Source organism: Schistocerca americana, chromosome 3 (assembly GCF_021461395.2).
Source record: "Schistocerca americana isolate TAMUIC-IGC-003095 chromosome 3, iqSchAmer2.1, whole genome shotgun sequence".
NCBI classification, from domain to species: Eukaryota; Metazoa; Arthropoda; class Insecta; order Orthoptera; family Acrididae; genus Schistocerca; species Schistocerca americana.
The window spans coordinates 831,476,182-831,496,740 of record NC_060121.1 but is presented as its reverse complement, the minus strand read 5'-3'; positions in this window follow the sequence as shown (position 1 = coordinate 831,496,740).

The window sequence follows — 20,559 nt, the reverse complement described above, 5'->3', positions numbered from 1 at the left end:
AAATTACCAAAATATTTAAATAGAAAAATTACCACAGATTTATTTTGTAATTATTATATACTTTCACTATGAAATTAAAAAACGCATATATACAAATAATAAAAACTGTTCTTCTTCATTTATGAAATAACGTCTCTCTCTAAGTCTATAAGGTTTTTTTATATAGTGATGGTAGTCAGAGAAATTAAAACATTTTTAATATAAGATTTTTGTTATTATTTCACATATAAATAAATATTTCTTTACACTATTGTCCAAACACTTCAAGTCTATACCTCTTGAATTCGCTTGAACTTTAACAGACTGCGGCACATGTGGAGTAAATGTATTAATAGACTGATCTAGCTGGTGCGTCTACACATTGTTGGTATGCAAATATGTAATGAAGTTATGGAATGTTGCCCTATCATACAGCCGCCAGTGACTCAGTTGGTCTGATACAATCATTAATGCACACCTCAGGTCACGTAAAAGCGCTAAACTTCATTGTTTGATGTATATGGGTGCACCGTCAACTCTATACTAGTCCACTACTGCTGCTTCATCTTTTAACATTCCGACGTTAATTGACGAACACTGAGAGTTAAACGTATCAGTCAGTTTCCTTACAATGCACTCAGTAATACCACACAATTAGTGTAATTCCAGACACGTACAGCGCACTTCCTTACCACTTCAGTGTCCGTTCTTTATTTCGATATCAACTTCAGAATCCCGTCTGGCATTAGCCCCACATTCACACGCTACGAACCAGTTTCTGTTAAATTGTACTTACTAGCGAAGAACAGTGGCATCATCCTGCTATTAGTAGTAATAGCACTCGACTGCAGTTTCAATGCTGCTGGCTGGGATCGATAGAATGGCAGTTGGTCGGGGAACTCAAATGCAGACCTCTACTGCTGTGGTTGCTGTAGGTCAAACGCCGACAGGTCCGGGACTCAACTCCTAATTCCGCTGCTACTGTTGCCGTAGAAATGCTACACCACATGGAGTCCCCAGGGTCAGGAGCACATTGACCGACAATTATCGATACTCAGACGCTATCGGACGCCCCAACGCCGTTAGGGACTGAGAGGGGAATAGACAGAGAGCACTATTACCTAAGAGATCAATTAATAACCAATTAATTAACTTCTTGTTAGGGGTAAGGGGTAAACTCGTGAATCAGATAAAAACTGTCCTGGAACATACACTGTCACACCGCATTTACGGACTATGTGACAGAGGGGATACTCAACAATCCATCTCTCTCCTTTCTAATTACTGCTTCTCTATCATGTCGTTCGACTCTGGTCTTTGTACTCATGTAAGATGAAGACAGTCTTTCGCTACCTGTGTTTTACCTGTGGTACCTTCATAATTTCAAAGAGTTCATTCCAGACACGGTGCGAAAAACTTTCTCTAAATCTACAGATCCTGCTGTTATACATACGCGTCTCTTCATTTTGAATTCTAACATTCACCTTAGGGTATGTATTACCTTGCGTGTTCCTCCATTTCTCCAATACGCCGCCTGATCTGTCCCCAACTCTTCTTTTACCAATCTTTCTATTCTTCTGTAAATAATTCTTGTCAGTGGGTATTACCATGACTTACTAAACTGACAGCTTGTTAGTGTTCACATCTGTCAGCACCAGATCCATTGGAACTGGAATTATTATATTCGTCTTGAAGTCTAACAGTATGTTGCCTGTTATACAGTTTACCAAGAGTGGTAGTTTAGTAATGAGAGCTACTGTTAAAGTTCTTCATAAGTCAGAGAAAGTATCTGCTAAGGGTTTTTTAATTCAAATTTGGTCTTCAATTACTATGTCAAACCCTTCTCGCTGTATGACTTTTCCGTCGCATATTCATTTATTTCTTCCTCTGTAAACGTAGTAATGTGATTCCTTCTACGATTCGCCTTCTTGTCTTTGATTTGCGCTAGATTACTGTCTCAGTTCTTAATATTCATACAAGTGTTTCTCTAATCTGCAACGGCCTTTAATTCTCCTACTGCCAGCATATATCTTTCAGATGCTTCTACACAGTTTCAGTTCTAGCCATTGCTGCTGTGCCGCTTTGCTCTTCTAATTTTTTAAACGTCTGTATTTCCTTTGGCATGTAACATTTGATGTATTTTTTACTTTCTTCACTTAAATTCACTATGTTGTGTATTGTTCAAGATTTTCTACAGGGCTTTCGGTTTTTGCCTAAGTGATGTTTCGCTGCCTATATTTTTTGCCACATCAAAGGTACTCTTTCGTATTTTATGGTATTTCCGGTCGCTGCTTGAGGTAATCATTACACATTGAGACATACAACTGAGCAGACTGTGATTCATGTGTACAAGCAGCCGAGAGTTTTATATTGATTTTAGTTACATTTTGAAATGAGGGAGTTTTATCCATTACTAGTGTTACGATGAAATTGAGAACATGGTATTTTCGGAAAAACAATGGCGAATGAATGATTTACAAAAATGAAGTCCATTTGTCATCCGTGTGTAGAGTATTCCATCGTTAAAAAGATACTAAGCGATCATCAAGAGTAGGCAATTCTTTGCCATGTACAAACTCCTATTGGTCACAGAGCAACTGACGAGACTAGTTGATTTGCTGAAGAGAATAAATGATAGATTGTAACAAAGTTGTTGGGGATTGCGTGAATAGCCTTGAAATCACAAGGAAAAAACTAAAACATCGTGACATAAGGGGGAAATGGGATCAAAGGCACTTAGTAAACACTTCTTAAGGATGGTGAGGCGTATCGACAATTTTGTTACAGCGTGCAACTGAAGTACAGCGCGAAACTTCGCATCATAGTAACACACTATATTGAAAATGTGCCCTAGCATCGAAATACTAAACCTCACTTGTAACGAGCTGTTGCAGTTAATTATCTGCACAAAGTTTCTGTCAGCATCACGAGCTGCTGCAGGCGTGTTGTTAATTACTAACATTACGGACGCAGGTGAGTCTTTACGTAAACAACTCTCGTTTTAATAGAGACTCAGTTTTAATGCGCTGAAGCCGCTACACATGTGCGTGGGTTGAAAACATCGGTCTTAAAATAATACTGAGTATGTTGTTTTTTAGCCGGCGGACGTAATAAAAATATAGCACCCCCGTTCGTTATGTACGGTTAACTTGACACTGTGAAACGTCCCCTTTGAAAAATTTATGATTTACTGTGCTGATAAACCTCTTACATTATTTGCTTTTCAAACAGCTGAGCAAAACTGAACGTACTCAGACATTACTCTCTTTACTTATTCTGATCAACACTAAACTGACACACAATATTTTTAGCACGACGCACTCTGACTTTTAATAATCCCTACAAAAGAATGGCCCTGACTAACAATAACCTATACCTTTCATAAATCACTTACCTCACAATAATCTTCGTTACTCAAACTATTGCAATACATCGAGCGCTAATGCTGCCAGCTAAATAAAAGATTCTAACTACTGAAGGCACTAACTACTGATAGGCATAGTTAGCAAATGAAAGATTTTGATAGAGAACAAACAATGTATTTACCTTAATGATGTTCCAAAGTCATCATATATATATATATATATATATATATATATATATATATATATATATATATATATATATACGTCCAGATCATCCGCTCTCAAAACTCCGCCATCTCTCTCCCCACATCCACCACTGCTGGCGGCTCACGTCCAACTGCGCAACGTTACGCGCTGTTCACATCCAACTACCCAACACTACAATAGCGAATATTACAACAATGCTAACCAGCCACAGACTGCACACAGCACAGTCAGTGATTTTCATACAGAGCGCTACGTGGCGTTACCAATATAGAAACCTAAATAGCCTACTTACAACTGCGCGGTTACTGTTACATTGTAGCCTCTCCACCGCTAACTCTATGAAGATAGGTACTCTTCCTCAAAATGCTGTCCGTTGAACGATAATTCACTGTTTAATTTTTAATCATTCACTGTGTTGGTGTCACCATTGACAATATCTTACCGTCTTTTGTTTGGATTTATTTTACAAGAGTGCTAGTAAATCTATAAGTCGTCACTAGATGGAAGGTGTAATAAAGAAATGGCAAACAAACGAGGAACATCGTTGACGCACATTACGAGTACTAAAGAAGAATTTAGGAGGAAAATATGTTTTGAGCTAAGTTAAATGTTCTACTGGCGTCATTTCTTAAAATATACATGAAATAGTATTGATTTCTAAAGCTTTGAATACGTATTTGTTGTATGTCTTAATTCTGCCAATGTTCGCCAGTACTATTTTCGATTCTGCTGCGCATTTACAAACCAGATGCAGAAAAAGGTTTCACACTTGTTGAATAACGTTATTGGGGATGAATAGGAAAATAGGATAGAGAGCGACTTACTATGAACAGTTCAGTGATAGCGTCGTTTTCATCAGAATCGACAGCAAACCAAAACAGACAACAATTTCACATATAAATGCCGACGTCGCAGTCAGAAGGTGAAGAGACAGAAAAAGTGTACGTGGATATTGAACGAGTAATTCACTACGTAACGTGAGATGAAAATCTAATAGTCATGCGGTATTGGAATGTGTTTGTTGAGGAAGGAGTAGAAGAAAGATTTACTGGGTTTTCAATAGGAATGAGACAGGAGAAAGACTGATTGAGTTCTGCAATAAATTTCAACTAGTACTATCGAATACTATGTTCAAGAATCACAAAATGAGGAGGTATACTTGGAAAAGGTTGGGAAATACACAATCATTTAAGTTAGATTACATCATGGTCACGCAGAGATTGAGAAATAAGATAATGGTTCAAATGGCTCTGAGCGCTGTGGGACTTTACATCTGAGGTCATCTGCCCCCTAGGACTTAGAACTACTTAAACCTAACTAACCTAAGGACAACACACACATCCATGCCCGAAACAGGATTCGAACCTGCGACCGTAGCGGTCGTGCGGTTCCAGACTGTAGCACCTAGAACCGCTCGGCCACCAGGCCGGCCTAAGATACTGGGTTGTAAGGCGTACCCAGGAGCAGATATAGACTCAGATCACAATTTCGTAATGATGAAGGGTGGGTAGAAGTTTGAGGGACCAATCAGGAAGAATCAATGCGCAAAGAAGTGGGTTACGGAAGTACTAATGAATGAAGAGACAAGCTTGAAGTTCTCCGAGGCTATAGATACCGCGAAACTAGGCATTTTAAATATAGAGGAATGGACATCACTAAAATGGTACTCACAGAAGCTGGGGAGAAAAGACAGGTACACACAAGGTAATTGCAAAGAAACCACGGGTCGCAGAAGAAATACGTCAGTTGATCGATGAAAGAAGAAAATTCAAAAACATTGAGGCAAATTCAGGAATGCAGAAATACAAACCACTTAAGAATGAAATAAATCGGAAGTGCTGGGAAGTTAAGGTGAAATAGCTGCTAGAAAATATGAATAAATCGAAAAATAAATGATTGTCGGAACGACTGTCACATCATATAGAAAAGTTATAACAACCTTCGGCGAAATTAAAGGCAAGGGTGGTAAAATGTACTGGGAATTCCACTGTTAAATGCTAACGAGAGCGGTATAGGCGGAAATAGTACATCGAAGGCCTCTATGAGGGGAAGGGCTTGTCTGATGACGTGTTAGAAGAAGAAACAAATTTCTATAGGGAGGAGATAGAAGATCCAGTATTAAATTTAAAAGAGCTTTGGACGACATAAGATCAAAGAAGGCAGAAGGGATAGACAATATTACATCACAATTTCTAAAATTATTGGGGTGGGAGGGTGGGGGGTGGGAGTGGCAACAAACGATTTAAGTTGGTATGCGGAATGTATGAGACTGGCGGTATACCATCAGACTTTCGGAAAAACATAAAAAAATGGCTCTGAGCACTATGGGACTTAACATCTGAGGTCATCAGCCCCTAGAACTTAGAACTACTTAAACCTAACTTACCTAACGACATCACACACATCCATGGCCGAGGCAGGGTTCGAACCTGCAACCGTAGCGTTCGCGCGGTTCCAGAGTGAAACACCTAGAACCGCTCGGCCACAGCGGCCGGCGGAAAAACGTCAACCACACAATTTCGAAGATTGCAAGAAACAACCAATGAGCGAGTTATAGCACAATCACATAACAGCTCAAGCATCCAAGTTGTTGACAAGCATAATATACGGGAAACTGGAAAAAAACTGATAACAGGTCAGATGACGATTAGTTTGGCTTCAGGAAAGATAGAGGCACCAGAGAGGCAGTTATGACATTGCGGTAGATAACGGAAGCAAGACTAAAGGAAAGTCAACACACTTATATAAGGCTGGTAGACCTAGAATAAGCGTTCGACAACGTAAAGTGGTGCAAGGTGTTCGAAATTCTAAGGAAAAATAGGGGTAAGCTATAGGGAAAGATGGGTAATATATAGTATGTACATGATACAAGAGGGAAAATAAGAGTTAAATACCAAGAACAAAGTGCTCAGGTAAAAAAGGGTATAAAACAGGGATTCAGTCTATCGCTCCTGCTTTTTCATCTATACATCGAAGAAACAATGAGTGAAATAAAAGAAAGGATGCAGAGTGGAATTAAAATTCAAGGTGATAGGATATCAAGATTCGTTGATGACATTACTATCCTCAGTGAAAGTGAAGAAGAATTATGGGATCTGTTGGATGGATAAACAGTCTAGCGAGTACAGAATAAGGATTAAGAGCAAATCGAAGAAAGGCGAAGTCATGAGAAGCAGTCGACATGAGAACAGCGAGAAACTTGATACCAGGTTTGGTGATCAAGACGTACAGGACGTTAAGTGATTCTGCTACCTAGGTAGCAAACAACCCATGACGGACGGAGCAAGGAGAATATAAAAAGCGGACTAGCGCTGTAAAGAGTGCATTCCTGGCCTACAGTAATTTACTGGTATCAAACATAGGTCTTAATTTTAAGTAAGAAATTTTTGAGAATATACGTTTGGAACACAGCATCGTATATGGTAGTGAAGCATGGACTGCGATACATTTGAGATGTGGTACTTCAGAAGAATACTGAAAATTAGGTGGACTGATAACGTAAGGAATGAGGACGTTCTCCACAGAATCGGCGAGGAAAGAATATACGGGAGACACTGACAAAAGGAAGGACAGGGTGGCAGGATATGTTAAGATATCACGTAGTAACTTCTATGGTACTAGAGGGAGCTGTAGGGGGTAAAAGTTGTAAAGGAAGACACAGATTGGAATTCATCGAGCAAATAACTGAGGTTGTAGGTTGCAAGATTTACTTGGACATGAAGAGGTTGGAGCAGTAGAGGAATTTCGTGGGGGACCGTATCAAACCAGTAAGGAGAATGTTGACTCAAAGAAAAAAATGCTGTGAATAATGAATAAGTGATATAAGATTTGCTGGATTTACTGTATAAAGATAATCGTCTAGCTGTAGTTATCTTTTACCGAAAGTAAGCAATACAGGAAGGCTATATTGTTTAAAATATTGTTGTAGTATTTGCATTTGTACTACCGATGTTAGTGTTGTTGACAGTTCTGAATATTAGAGCTAAACGTAAATTCATAATATGTTTCTGTGACATATAATAGTCAACACTAATTGTTTCTCATAAATGACTAACTACTGTGTGCCGTTCTTGTAATATTGTTCAAGTATAACTAGTGGCACAAGTTACAATGAGTTTTCGGTTGATAGTGACTTACGAAATACGTGCTTACGAGTGTTTCCTCGAGAAAACTTCACGTGAAATGAGTTTTCCAATTTATTAGTAGTTTTCAGTCAATAATTTAAAGAGTCAGATTATAAGATAAAGATACTCAAAGCAGGTAGCATTCCCAGTAGATTTCTCAATTATATTATTTTCTTAGGAAAGTAAAATTAAAATTTCAGTAAATAAATTACTTTTTAATAATAGCTAAGTACCAATTAATTCTAAATTTAGAAATTTTATTAAATGTGTTCACAAAGAGTTCTATATTTTTTCCAGGGTTAATTAGCACTGAAGTTAGGCAATCAGGTCGTAGTGCGCTCAAATTCAAGCGGCCCACCAGATGTAATTAGCGTCAATTGTTCCCACAGCGAGAATGATAGCGTAGGAGACTGCTCAGCCTATGGCTTTGGTTCGATCCCTACCACCAGCACATGTAAAATTCTTGTCTCGATATCCATTTCGATTTTAGGAAACCAAACGAAGATAAGGTTTGGCGACACCGTCTCTGACGGCACAACGGCCTGATTGGCTAACTTGAGCGCTAATTAATTCGGAAACGGCGCAACGTATCGAATTTTCTTCTTAACAATTATTTTTCAGCCCAGCCTACTCTTCAACATCCTTACAATCTTTTCAGATAGTTTATTACTACACTGTATAGTTATGAAAGTACTAAAGGAAGTATGCTTTTCAGTAGCCTGTGCAATCCACCGTAAATCAACGGTGTGAAGTTTCAGAGTGCTCTGTGGCGAAATAAGTTTGCCTTTTGCTGATGAGATCATGTAAAAGCTTTCGTCCCTTATGCAAGTTTGAATGACTGATTATGCTTCCTCACATCTCCAAGCAACTCGTGGTGACACCCCTATAAAGACTAAACTAAGTCATAGCACCAGGTGTTACGGCTAAGTAATTGTGAAAGACCTGTAGCATTGTGAGTATGTGGGTTTTATTTTGTCAAGTTGCGCAATGGATTGATCCAACAAGTACCCTTTGGCTCCTGCAAGAAACACTTTCCACCTCACACCACTACAGAAGACAGACAGACGCTCCTAATGGACCAACAAGAAGTGCTTGAAAAACATTCAGCAACAAATATCATCTGGAGTCGTCCGCTGTAAGGAAAAGACACAAAAATATTCTATATATTCTTACGTGACTAGTGGGATACTTGCGTATGGGAATATTGCTAGTTAGTGTAAGAAAAACATTAAACGAACGAAAAATATTATTTATTGCAAAAATTCTGAGAAATTAAGTGAAACTTTTTTTAAAAATAACAATAAATTTTCGGGTTCTTTTCGCAACACTAGATTGCCTCTTGTGGACAGGAATGCTATTATTTTACAAAGTATGGAAAGATTCTTTTCTCCCTTTTATTTAAGAACGCTATTTACTCGGCAGAATGGCTGAAAGCCACGCCTACACAACTTGAATAACTTTTCTAGGTATGGTCAAGGCTGTCACGTGAGAAATGTAGTGGAGTATACTGTTAGGGAGGACAGATGGGGCTCACATACGCTGTAGCGCACAATACCGTGAGCTGCGACGACTGCTGCCTGCGTCGCTCACAGCTGACAAATAACACAACTATCTCTTTCTATCTAGACTGACCTCCGCCAATCAAACTCTCCCTACGCCTTGATGAAGTCAAGGACTCCTATCCGCCCCTAGTCTAACTATTAGTGTGATACACCAGTCAGATAACCAGTCCACCACGATGCCACTCAATACTCGCTCGCAGGCGTTTAACTAGTACTCTGTCCATGTTCACACTGCACAATTAGTGTGGTGGCCAACACAGTGAACAACGCTTAATCGCGAGCGACTCAGTCTAGAGTGTCACTCCCATTCACTAACGACAGAGGTGCTCTCCCAGTGAAGTACTGAGAAGAGACTTTGTTCCTCGCTCTTTGCGTACACGTACAAGCGCACTTGCTCTCGTTAAAAGTTGCAAGAGTATATCATTCGCTGTCTCCCCTCACTCCTCTGGCTGTTTGCATCAGAAATATTCCGCCAATCAGCGTTGCTCTTTTAAACAGGAGAATGACGTTTCGTTTCAGTCGAGCAATGCGGAAATCTGTAGTATCTCCACTAGCCGTATACTGTCCTCCTGTGAGACCTCCGTAACTACGCAGTCGGTCCGTGAATAAATGCCTCTTCTGGGCGCTCCCACACAATGTAGCGGAATTTGCTTTTAAGTCGAACACGGAGGTCGTTATCCCGTCGCTCCAGCAAAAGCTGTCTTCTCTCTGGGCGGTCGCTTCAGCCAACGTAGGTATGTTGTTGACCAAGCCCTGTGTAGGGACAATCTTCCCAGCGGGCTGGTTTCTTCTTTAGAACTAAAATTCCTTTGGCCATCATGTTGTGTATGCCAGCCTCGACTTTTACGTCCTCGGATTTACTTATATTGCTTACATGAATTCATACAAAATTGACTTTACCTTATCGAGTTTGGGTTCGAATGAAGTGTCTTGATGTGTAGAATACGATTGTGAGGACGGAATATGTAAGAAATGAAGGTCAGGAGACCACGCCACCTTACAGCGTCTGTCTGTAATTTCCATCGTATTTGTATCGAATCAATTGCAACTATTCTCTAGAAAACCACTCATTACAATCATATATTAAAGTCACCTGTTGCTTAAAAAACATTACAGAATTTGTAACTGCTGCACATACACTGTGGACGCCAGCTTCTTCAGTGCCATTTCTTTATCATTACATGCATCAGGTAGAGTAGTTACAGTTACATATTTCGATAATGTTAAGACAGTCGTGTCATACAAAGCGATTTGGTCAAGTGTCAAATCTCATATCTTTGCCTTTGTAGAATCTGTTTGGACTGTATGTAAAGCTTTGTGACATACATATCGTTGTGAAACAGATACTTGCAGGGTGCATTGCTAGAAACTTTATGGTTACAATGAAATATTACTACAGTTTGGTTAAGTTTAAATTTTTTGTGTGTAATTTAGGTAGGTTCCACTTGAATTATGCGAATTTCTCAAGTATCGCAACCAAATTCTTTATGAGCACCACTTCTCTGTGATACCACAATAGATGATGAGCCTGCAGCATATCAACAGTTTGCTTTTGGAGTAACAAATTATTTCTAAGGATAATAATAATGCGATTAGTTGGAGTTTCTACCAAAATCTTCCCTGTCATCCTGTAAGACTAAATAATCTGATTTTAGTACATTACATACTATACAAGTTTGTATCGCAGTTTACTCTTCAAGGCATCTTGTGCCAAGAAGGCACTGAGGGACATGACGTAATGGTCAGACAATGTTACGGCATATGGGAGGAGGGAGGCTAGGATTCCTGACTGACCACCGTGCATAAGTTTTTTGTAGTTTCCTTAAAGGCTTTAAAGTGAGTATCGTGTCGGTTCGTTCCAAAAAAACACTCCCGACGTCTTCTTCCATTCTTGTCCAACCCAACATTCAACTGCCTCTAAAATGAGCTCGTCGTCGACAGAACGCTAGACAATAATCCTACCTGCTTTTCCTTTCGAAAGGAGCAACTGTCATTATGTAGCCAAGGAGTGTACCCTTGTGTTGAGCAGTCAATCATCTTCTGATGCACCTTGTGCCCAACCTATATGTATTTGCCTCACCTCATTACTCCCCAAACCCCACATTTTAATAAAACTGGGAATACTCTACATTTAATTTTCGACAGTATTACTAGAAAATGAAGAATACTGCAAATTTTTATTGATATTCTCATGAAGAGTAACATGTTACTGAGCAAAGTAGAAGCTATTCTTGGATGAACTAATTTCCCAACTTTGATCGACGAATAAGGCATTGATTCCCAAGTGAAGAAATGAGCCAAAATGACGATCTAGCGTCTTTCAGAATTTTCTTGTGCCTCACAGGGAAAAATATAGCATACTTTCTCCAGAAAGACCACTCTTTGTTACTGAGCAAAGTAGAAGCTATTCTTGGATGAACTAATTTCCCAACTTTGATCGACGAATAAGGCATTGATTCCCAAGTGAAGAAATGAGCCAAAATGACGATCTAGCGTCTTTCAGAATTTTCTTGTGCCTCACAGGGAAAAATATAGCATACTTTCTCCAGAAAGACCACTCTTACTGAGGGCGGCCATCACATGTGTGGAAACAGTGCTTAATTTTTCGTTTTCTGCTCTAAGACCTACTTGGAATATGTAGTATTGCCGGAGCTGTCAACCACAACAGATTTTGCACTCTTTATGAAATGCAGGAAAACAAGAATTAGGAAATAAGATAGCAAAGTGCCAAAACATCTGTTTAAGCCACCACTCACGCACAAGGAGGAGAGAACGAGGATAACTCTTCTAATATGATAGTGGTATACCGGATCGTGAGAGGTAACACATGAGGAAGCACTGTGTCTCTGACGTACCGCTGTGATATCAGAATTCTCTACAACAGAGGCAGAGGTGGCTTAAAGTCATACCCGAAAGCTCCCTAAACAGGCACACCGTGGATAACACTAGCGTGCAGTCCCTCCGGGTTGACGCAATATTCGCAGACGATAGTGTTTCTAGGTAGTGCAGAAACTATAATAAAAAAAAGTGGTTCAAATGGCTCTTATCACTATGGGACTTTACATCTGAGGTCACCAGTCCCCTAGAACTTAGAACTACTTAAACCTAACTAACCTAAGGACATCACACACATCCATGTCCGAGGCAGGATTCGAACCTGCGACCGCAGCGGTCGCGCGGTTCCAGACTGAAGCGCCTAGAACCACTCGACCACACCGGCCGGCAACGATAATCATTCTGAAAATGATGTGGCACCATTTGTCAGCAATCCTACTTCCAAATTATTACCTCACAGCAAGCGCAAAAGCCGCTGTTGTAGTCTTAACCAGCGCCTTCCCATTCAGCTGCGATCAGTAGCCCGGCTATTGCTCGTGAGCAAATAATGGAGGAATATAAGATAGTTGTTGTTGAGCCCATTACTTGTGCCCGGGAGGTAGGTGCAGATGTGAACATGTATAAATGTGCCTTGGGCACAATAGCATATTTCTTCCCTAAAGTGATCTAACGTGCACTATGTGATCAAAAATATCCGGACATCCTCAACAACATGCGCTTTTCATATTAGGTGCATTGTGCTGCCACCTACTGCCAGATACTCCATATCAGCTACCTCGGTAGTCATTAGACATCGTGAGAGAGCAGAATGCGACCACTCCGCGGTACTCACCGACTTCGAACGTGGTCACGTGACTGCGTGTCACTTATGTTATAAGTCTGTACGCGAGATTTACACACTCCTAAACATCCCTAGGTCCACTGCTTCCGAAGTGACAGTGAATTGGAAACGTGAAGGGGCACGTACAGCACTAAAGCGTACCGACTGACCTAGTCTGTTGACTGGCAGAGACCGCCGACAGTTGAAGAGGATCGTAGTATGTAATAGGCAGACATCTATCCAGACCATCATACAGGAATTCCAAACTGCATCAGGTTTCACTGCAAGTACTATGATAGTTAGGCCGCAGGTGAGAATACTGGGATTTCATGGTCGAGCGACTGCTCATAAGCCATACAACACGCCAGTAAATGCCAATCGTTGCCTTGTTTGGTGTAAGGAGTGTAAACATTGGACGAATGAACAGTGGAAAATCGTTGTGCGGAGTGACGATTCACGGTACACAGTGTGGCGATCTGATGGAAGGTTGTGGGTATGCCGAATTCCCGGTAAACTTCATCTGCCAGCGTGTTTATTGCCAACAGTAAAATTCAGTGGCGGTGATATTACGGTGTGGTCGTGTTTTTCAGGGATGGGGCTTGCACCCCTTGTTGTTTTGCGTGGCACTATCACAGCACAGGCCTACATTGAAGTTGTAAGCACCTTCTTGCTTCCCACTGTTGAAGAGCATTTCGGAGATGGTGACTGCAGCTTTCAACACGCTAGAACACCTGTTCATAATGCACGGCCTGTGGCCTGAGCACTATGGGACTTAACATCTGAGGTCATCAGTCCCCTAGAAATTAGAACTACTTAAACCTAACTAACCTAAGGTCATCATACACATCCATGCCCGAGACGACCGTAGCAGCCGCGCGGTTCCAGACTGAAGCGCCTAGAACCGCTCGGCCACTGCGGCCGGCTGTGGCGGCGTGGCTACACAACAATAACATCCATGTAATGGACTAGCCTGCATAAAGTCCTGACCTGAATCCTATAGAACACTTTGGGATGTTTTGGAACGCCGACTTCGTGCCATGCCTCACCGACCGACATCGATACCTCAGTGTAGCAGTCCGTGAAGAATGAGGTGCAATTCCCCAAGAAACCTTCCAGCACCTAATTGAACGTATACCTCCGAGAGTGGAAGCTGTCATCAAGGCTAGGAGTGGGCCAACACCATAATGAATTCCAGCCGATGGAGGGCGCCACGAACTTGTAAGTCATTTTCAGCCAGGTGTCCGCATACTTTTGATCACAAAGTGTATTCGCACAGAACCTTGACGACACATGTGGTTTCCTTCATGTAGTACAGTATTGTACCTTAGATACATATAACAGTACACAAGGTTGTATACTGCTGAAGTCGAAGAGTCAGCCCCGGGAACACTCACAATATGCCCTTTCAAATTACAATGTGACCCAAAAGTATGTTAACATTTGAAACGTCAATACTCCACGGAATAATGTAGGTAGAGAGGTAAAAATTGACAAACGTTCTTGAAATGGCAAGGGGTTTAACTTAAACTAAAAAACTGCACACGATGAGGATGAGCAACAAATAGGGCTTCATATCATACAAGATCAATAATAAGCATAACAATTTTTGGCAAAGATGATGTTCTTTGTAACAAATGCTCAACATGTCGGCCCTCATTCATCAAAGATACTTGTAATCGAGGGACAATGTTGTTCAAAAATGGTTCAAACGGCTCTGAGCACTATGGGACTTAACTACTGAGGTCATCAGTCCCCTAGAACTTAGAACTACTTAAACCTAACTAACCTAAGGACAACACACACATCCATGCCCGAGGCAGGATTCGAACCTGCGACCGTAGCGGTCACGCGGTTCCAAAATGACGCGCTTAGGCCCGCACGGCCACACCGGCCGGCGACAATGTTGTGAACTGCATTGTACAGCTTATCAGTAGCGTAAGAAATTGCTGATGTTGCCATTTAGCATCCCTAATTTGGTCAGACTATCGCTGTAGACTTGTTACTTCAGGTAAACCCACGACCAATGATTGCATGGAAAAAGGTCCGGGCACCTGGGATGACAAGCATGAGATCCTCACTAACCCGTGGGCGCAAGAGATCTTTCACACGTGTCGGAATCGAAGCGCCATCCTGCATAAAACTCGGTCCTTCCAGCAGGTGATTATCGGTCATGCTAGGTATGATGCGGTTCTGTAACATATCGACGTACCCCGCACCCGTCACGCTCACAGTCTGAAAAGCTGCACTTCCCATTCCCTTGAAGGAAAAGGGTGCGATCGCGAGTGATGTGATAAATCAACACCACACCGTGACGTACTCGTCATTCAGTGGTGTTTTCCCCACAGTACTACAATTTTTGGTAGTCCACATCCAACAATTGTGAATGTGGCCAGACCTTGGGGCGTGAAATACGATTCGTCGGTCCACAACACGTTAGATAACCAATCTTCATCTTCCCCCATTTTGTGAAGTGCCTACAAAGCAAATGATGTCCATATCACGAAATCTGGGGTTAACTGTTCATTAAGACGCTGGGTTTTGCACCGATAGCATTGGCATGCCGTCCAGCGCCATTTGTCGGCTAGTTTTTGCACTCGGTTTTGGTGTCAATAAAACCCCATGTCGTTTCAGGCATGTGTGTCAAGTTGTACCTCTCTATCTACATTATTTCGTGAAATAGTGCATTTTCAAATATTAACTGACTGTACATCAACTGTTGTTAACCTTGTTTCATGCAAATAATCGACACTCCTCCTCCTCTGCTAGACTGCACACTAATCATGTAACACACGTCATGCCTATTACAAACCATTATGCTTAAGACAACACACACACCCATGCCCGAGGGAGGACTCGAACCTCCGACTGGGGGAGACGCGCGAACCGTGGCAAGGCGCCGTAGACCGCATGGCTACCCCAACTTCAGTATCGATGTAGGTCAAGACAGCATAGGAAACGTGGGTGCAAGCACTACGAGGTGCATTCAAGTTTTAAGGCCTCCGATTGTTTTTCTAATTAACTACTCACCCGAAATCGATGAAACTGGCGTTACTTCTCGACGTAATCGCCCTGCAGACGTACACATTTTTCACTACGCTGACGCCATGATTCGATAGCAGCGGCGAAGGCTTCTTTAGGAGTCTGTTTTGACCACTGTAAAATCGCTGAGGCAATAGCAGCACGGCTGGTGAATGTGCGGCCACGGAGAGTGTCTTTCATTGTTGGAAAAAGCCAAAAGTCATTAGGAGCCAGGTCAGGTGAGTAGGGAGCATGAGGGATCACTTCAAAGTTGTTATCACGAAGAAACTGTTGCGTAACGTTAGCTCGATGTGCGGGTGCGTTTTCTTGGTGAAACAGCACACGCGCAGCCCTTCCAGTGCAGGAAGGAATTTGTTCTTCAAAACATTTTCGTAGGATGCACCTGTTACCGTAGTGCCCTTTGGAACGCAATGGGTAAGGATTACGCCCTCGCTGTCCCAGAACATGGACACCAGCATTTTTTCAGCACTGGCGGTTACCCGAAATTTTTTGGTGGCGGTGAATCTGTCTGCTTCCATTGAGCTGACTGGCGCTTTGTTTCTGGATTGAAAAATAGCATCCACGTCTCATCCATTGTCACAACCGATGAAAAGAAAGTCCCATCCATGATGTCATTGCGCGTCAACATTGCTTGGCAATATGCCACACGGGCAGCCATGTGGTCGTCCGTCAGCATTCGTGGCACCCACCTGGATGACACTTTTCGCATTTTCAGGTCGTCATGCAGGATTGTGTGCACAGAACCCACAGAAATGCCAACTCTGGAGGCGATCTGTTCAACAGTCATTCGGCGATCCCCCAAAACAATTCTCTCCACTTTCTCAATCATGTCACCAGACTGGCTTGTGCGAGCCCGAGGTTGTTTCGGTTTGTTGTCACACGATGTTCTGCCTTCATTAAACTGTCACACCCACAAACGCACTTTCGACACATCCATAACTCCATCACCACATGTCTCCTTCAACTGTCGATGAATTTCAATTGGTTTCACACCACGCAAATTCAGAAAAAGAATGATTGCACGCTGTTCAAGTAAGGAAAACGTCGCCATTTTAAGTATTTAAAACAGTTCTCATTCTCGCCGCTGGCGGTAAAATTCCATCTGTCGTACGGTGCTGCCATCTCTGGGACGTATTGACAATGAACGCGGCCTCATTTTAAAACAATGCGCATGTTTCTATCTATTTCCAGTCCGGAGAAAAAAAAATCGGAGGCCTTAGAACTTGAATGCACCTCGTATGTTTGACAAACAAAACTTTAAAAGGAAACCTCGAAAATAGGACACAGCCATCAGTCTTAATACGTCAGAACTGTTTCACGTCAAAGCTAGTGTCAACAGTCGTCACCATGCTGACAGTCTGTTGTGCTCTAGATGTCTGTGCACTGTTCGTGTAAGTACTTGTTTTGCTGTGAACAAGCCAGTTGTGTGACTGACGCTACAAGGCCGTGTGTAGAGTGCAACTATCCTCTGAGGCGCCAGGCGCATTTGTCCGCTGAGATCCTGCATAGAACTGTGACTGTCCTGGACCCTAGATTCTATATTCGCATGAGAGTTTTCGGATCCTGACCACTGAGGGCAGCAGTGTCGTGGAGCGGTAAACCGCGATAGGCCGCAACCCCGCCTCTGTTGAATTCCAGTACTTGCTGGTAGACTTTCCTCCCTCTGATAAGATGTATAACACGACCTTCTCTCAAATAATCAATATTAAAGTGCATTTCATAAATGAGACACTTGTTGAAAACTTTTTATTTGTATATAGAATGTAGATAGCGTTCCTCTTGCCCGTTTCATTCGGTTGTGCTGAAGCGCCAACTGGTTACATACTCAAGTCTCGTAGTTTACCTACTACCACTTTTACGTCTGTTAAATGACCTTTTCATGATGTTACAAGTACAGTGTATTTTCTGAATTCCGGCTACATCAAACGATTCCTTCCAGGTAACAAAATTAATTTTGTCGGTTATACATACACGGTGATTCAGCTTCCCCTACTCATGAGGTTCAGGCTACCAGCAATACCTTCAGATACCACCCACGGCATATATAAAAGGCGTATCCGTAAGAGCGTGTAAAAGCTTAACGGGACACAGAGGATGCGCTACTGAACAATTTGACGTTGGGGACCTGGGGTCAGAGTAGCCATCTTAAGGTGGTAATAGGAATAAAATCACTGCGTACTATTTTTATTTACATTAGTTACAGTTAATTTCAAGTACCATCAATGACACAATGAACGCACCATTTGTTCTATATCTTACAAAATGTGCTGACACTGACGGCGAACAACCTCAATGCTAGCATGACATCGGGGAACAAAAGTCTGAAGCATCCTCAAAAATTTCCTTGGTGTGTTTCGAATCACATCACAGGCAGCTACAATTCTGGCAACTAATACCATCTACTTATCCACTGGGGTCTCAGTCAAGAGTGACTTTAGTCATCCCCATAGAAAGTAACCGAGGGGATTCAGGTCAAGTGACCTCGCAGGCCATGGAATAGGACCTCCCCTTCCAATCCAGTGTCCAGGAAATACTTCTTAGTAACCAGGCTCGTTCTCCTGGTTTCCTTGCAGGAAACAAATAATGTACATGTAAATAAAGAGCATAGTACTTGTAAACTTGTACACATGTTAGTTGTAAATTAGCTAGCAAACAGTAATGCTAGACAAACCCTCAGACAAGTTTACTTCCATATCTCCCTAAGCTGGCTTCTCCCACGCGAGGTTTCCTATCTCAAATTGTTCAAAAAATGGCTGTGAGCACTATGGGACTTAACTTCTGAGGTCATCAGTCCCCTAGAACTTAGAACTACTTAAACCTAACTAATCTAAGGACATCACACACATCCATGCCTGAGGCAGGATTCGAACCTGCGACTGTAGCGGTCGCGCGGTTCCAGACTGTAGCGGCCACTCCGACCGGCAAATTGTTCAGTGAAGCGGTCTCTCTATTGTGATACATTTTTGCACGCTTTTACGGAAACACCCTGTATAATCTCTCTCTCACTAGTCGCTAACTATTAGTCCTACAGAAAATATTAACAGGACCTTTTTGTAGGAAATTTAATGTAGTTACGTTCTGCCCTAAAATACGTTCTCGATAGTGAGCTACGGTAAATATCGCTGTTTTAAGAGCGCGTTGTGTGAAGCAGTCGCCCTCCGTTTCTGGCGGTGGCGCCGCTGTGGCGATCGCAGCTTTTGTGTCTCCCTCTGGTGGGAAAGGGGATAGATGCATTTAAGGGGCGCTATGAGCTCGCCCCTGGGTCAGTCTGGGTGAGTCTGGAGTCAGTCTGGGGTCACTCACTCGCCCTCAGCTTGCTAGTCTGTCTCTCGTCCGGATTTGTGGGGTAGTTAGTGTCTGCCTGTCGTTCGGAGTGTTAGTATTTCGTTCGGATCAATCTTTAAAGCCGAATAGATGAGAGTCTTTCCACTCCGTCAGTAAGAGAACTCAGCGAGTGGTCGCCCGGTCGGGGCTTAGTTCCTGCATCTGAGTCTGCGCGTTAGGCCGCCAGTCTGCTCGACTTGTTCAGGCAATGGTCATTGGCGGTTGGATCGATCGGTTGGTCTCTCGCGCACTGAGACACAAGATGACTTGTCCGCCTTGAGCGTCGGTGCATGTGAGGTCGCCACATGAGTCCAGTGGGCCGCGCCGTATTTCGAGGGGTAGTGGCTTCGCGGCCGACGCGAGAGCAACAGGAATCAACCCACGACATCGGTCTGGCCGGTGCGAGCTGCGACGGAAATCGCAGTTTATTAGAAGTTAAGTAATTGGTTCAAAAATGGCTCTGAGCACTATGGGACTTAAAATCTATGGTCATCAGTCCCCTAGAACATAGAACTACTTAAACCTAACTAACCTAAGGACATCACACAACACCCAGTCATTACGAGGCAGAAAAATCCCTGACCCCGCCGGGAATCGAACCCGGGAACCCGGGCGCGGGAAGCGAGAACGCTACCGCACAACCACGACCTGCGGACTAAGTTATTGGTGATAAGTTGTTTCATTTAAATTTTTTTTTAAAAATCCTTTATTCAAAACCATTATAATTATACAAATATAACCCACTGCCTTAATTCATTAGTGGGTCCTAACAGTGATACATTTACATTAAATTTTGCAGCTTAGTGTACTTTTAGTGTGTGAGCTACAGTTAATGTTAGTAACAATGGGCATCTAATGTCTACTTGTACTACTATTTATACCTAATTACTATTACTAATTTAATTATATATGTATTCTTCAGCGTCACATGTGTGCCAGTGAAGAAGATATAAACCTACTTTTTCACGCCCTGCTCTTCGAGCTAACCTCGAAGAGCATGCCCCTGGCACTGGGCGGGCCTCGATGTTAAATTCGCTGCAGTCCCTATCTTAATTTGCTATAACTAAGTCCTACAAACTAACCTATCCTACGTCATGTCCGGTGTGTGTGTCACAATCGGTAGTTGTTCCCCACTCCACCTAGTCCTGCACGTGGCGGATCCCAACTTAGATGTAGTCGGCCAGTCCACGCACGGGCGGTATGGGAATAGGGCTCTTGGACGCAATTGGTGGTTATTGTCGCTTATTGTTTACTGTATCTCACCTAAATAGTCAATTAAAACTTTTCGAGATACCTCGTTTGCC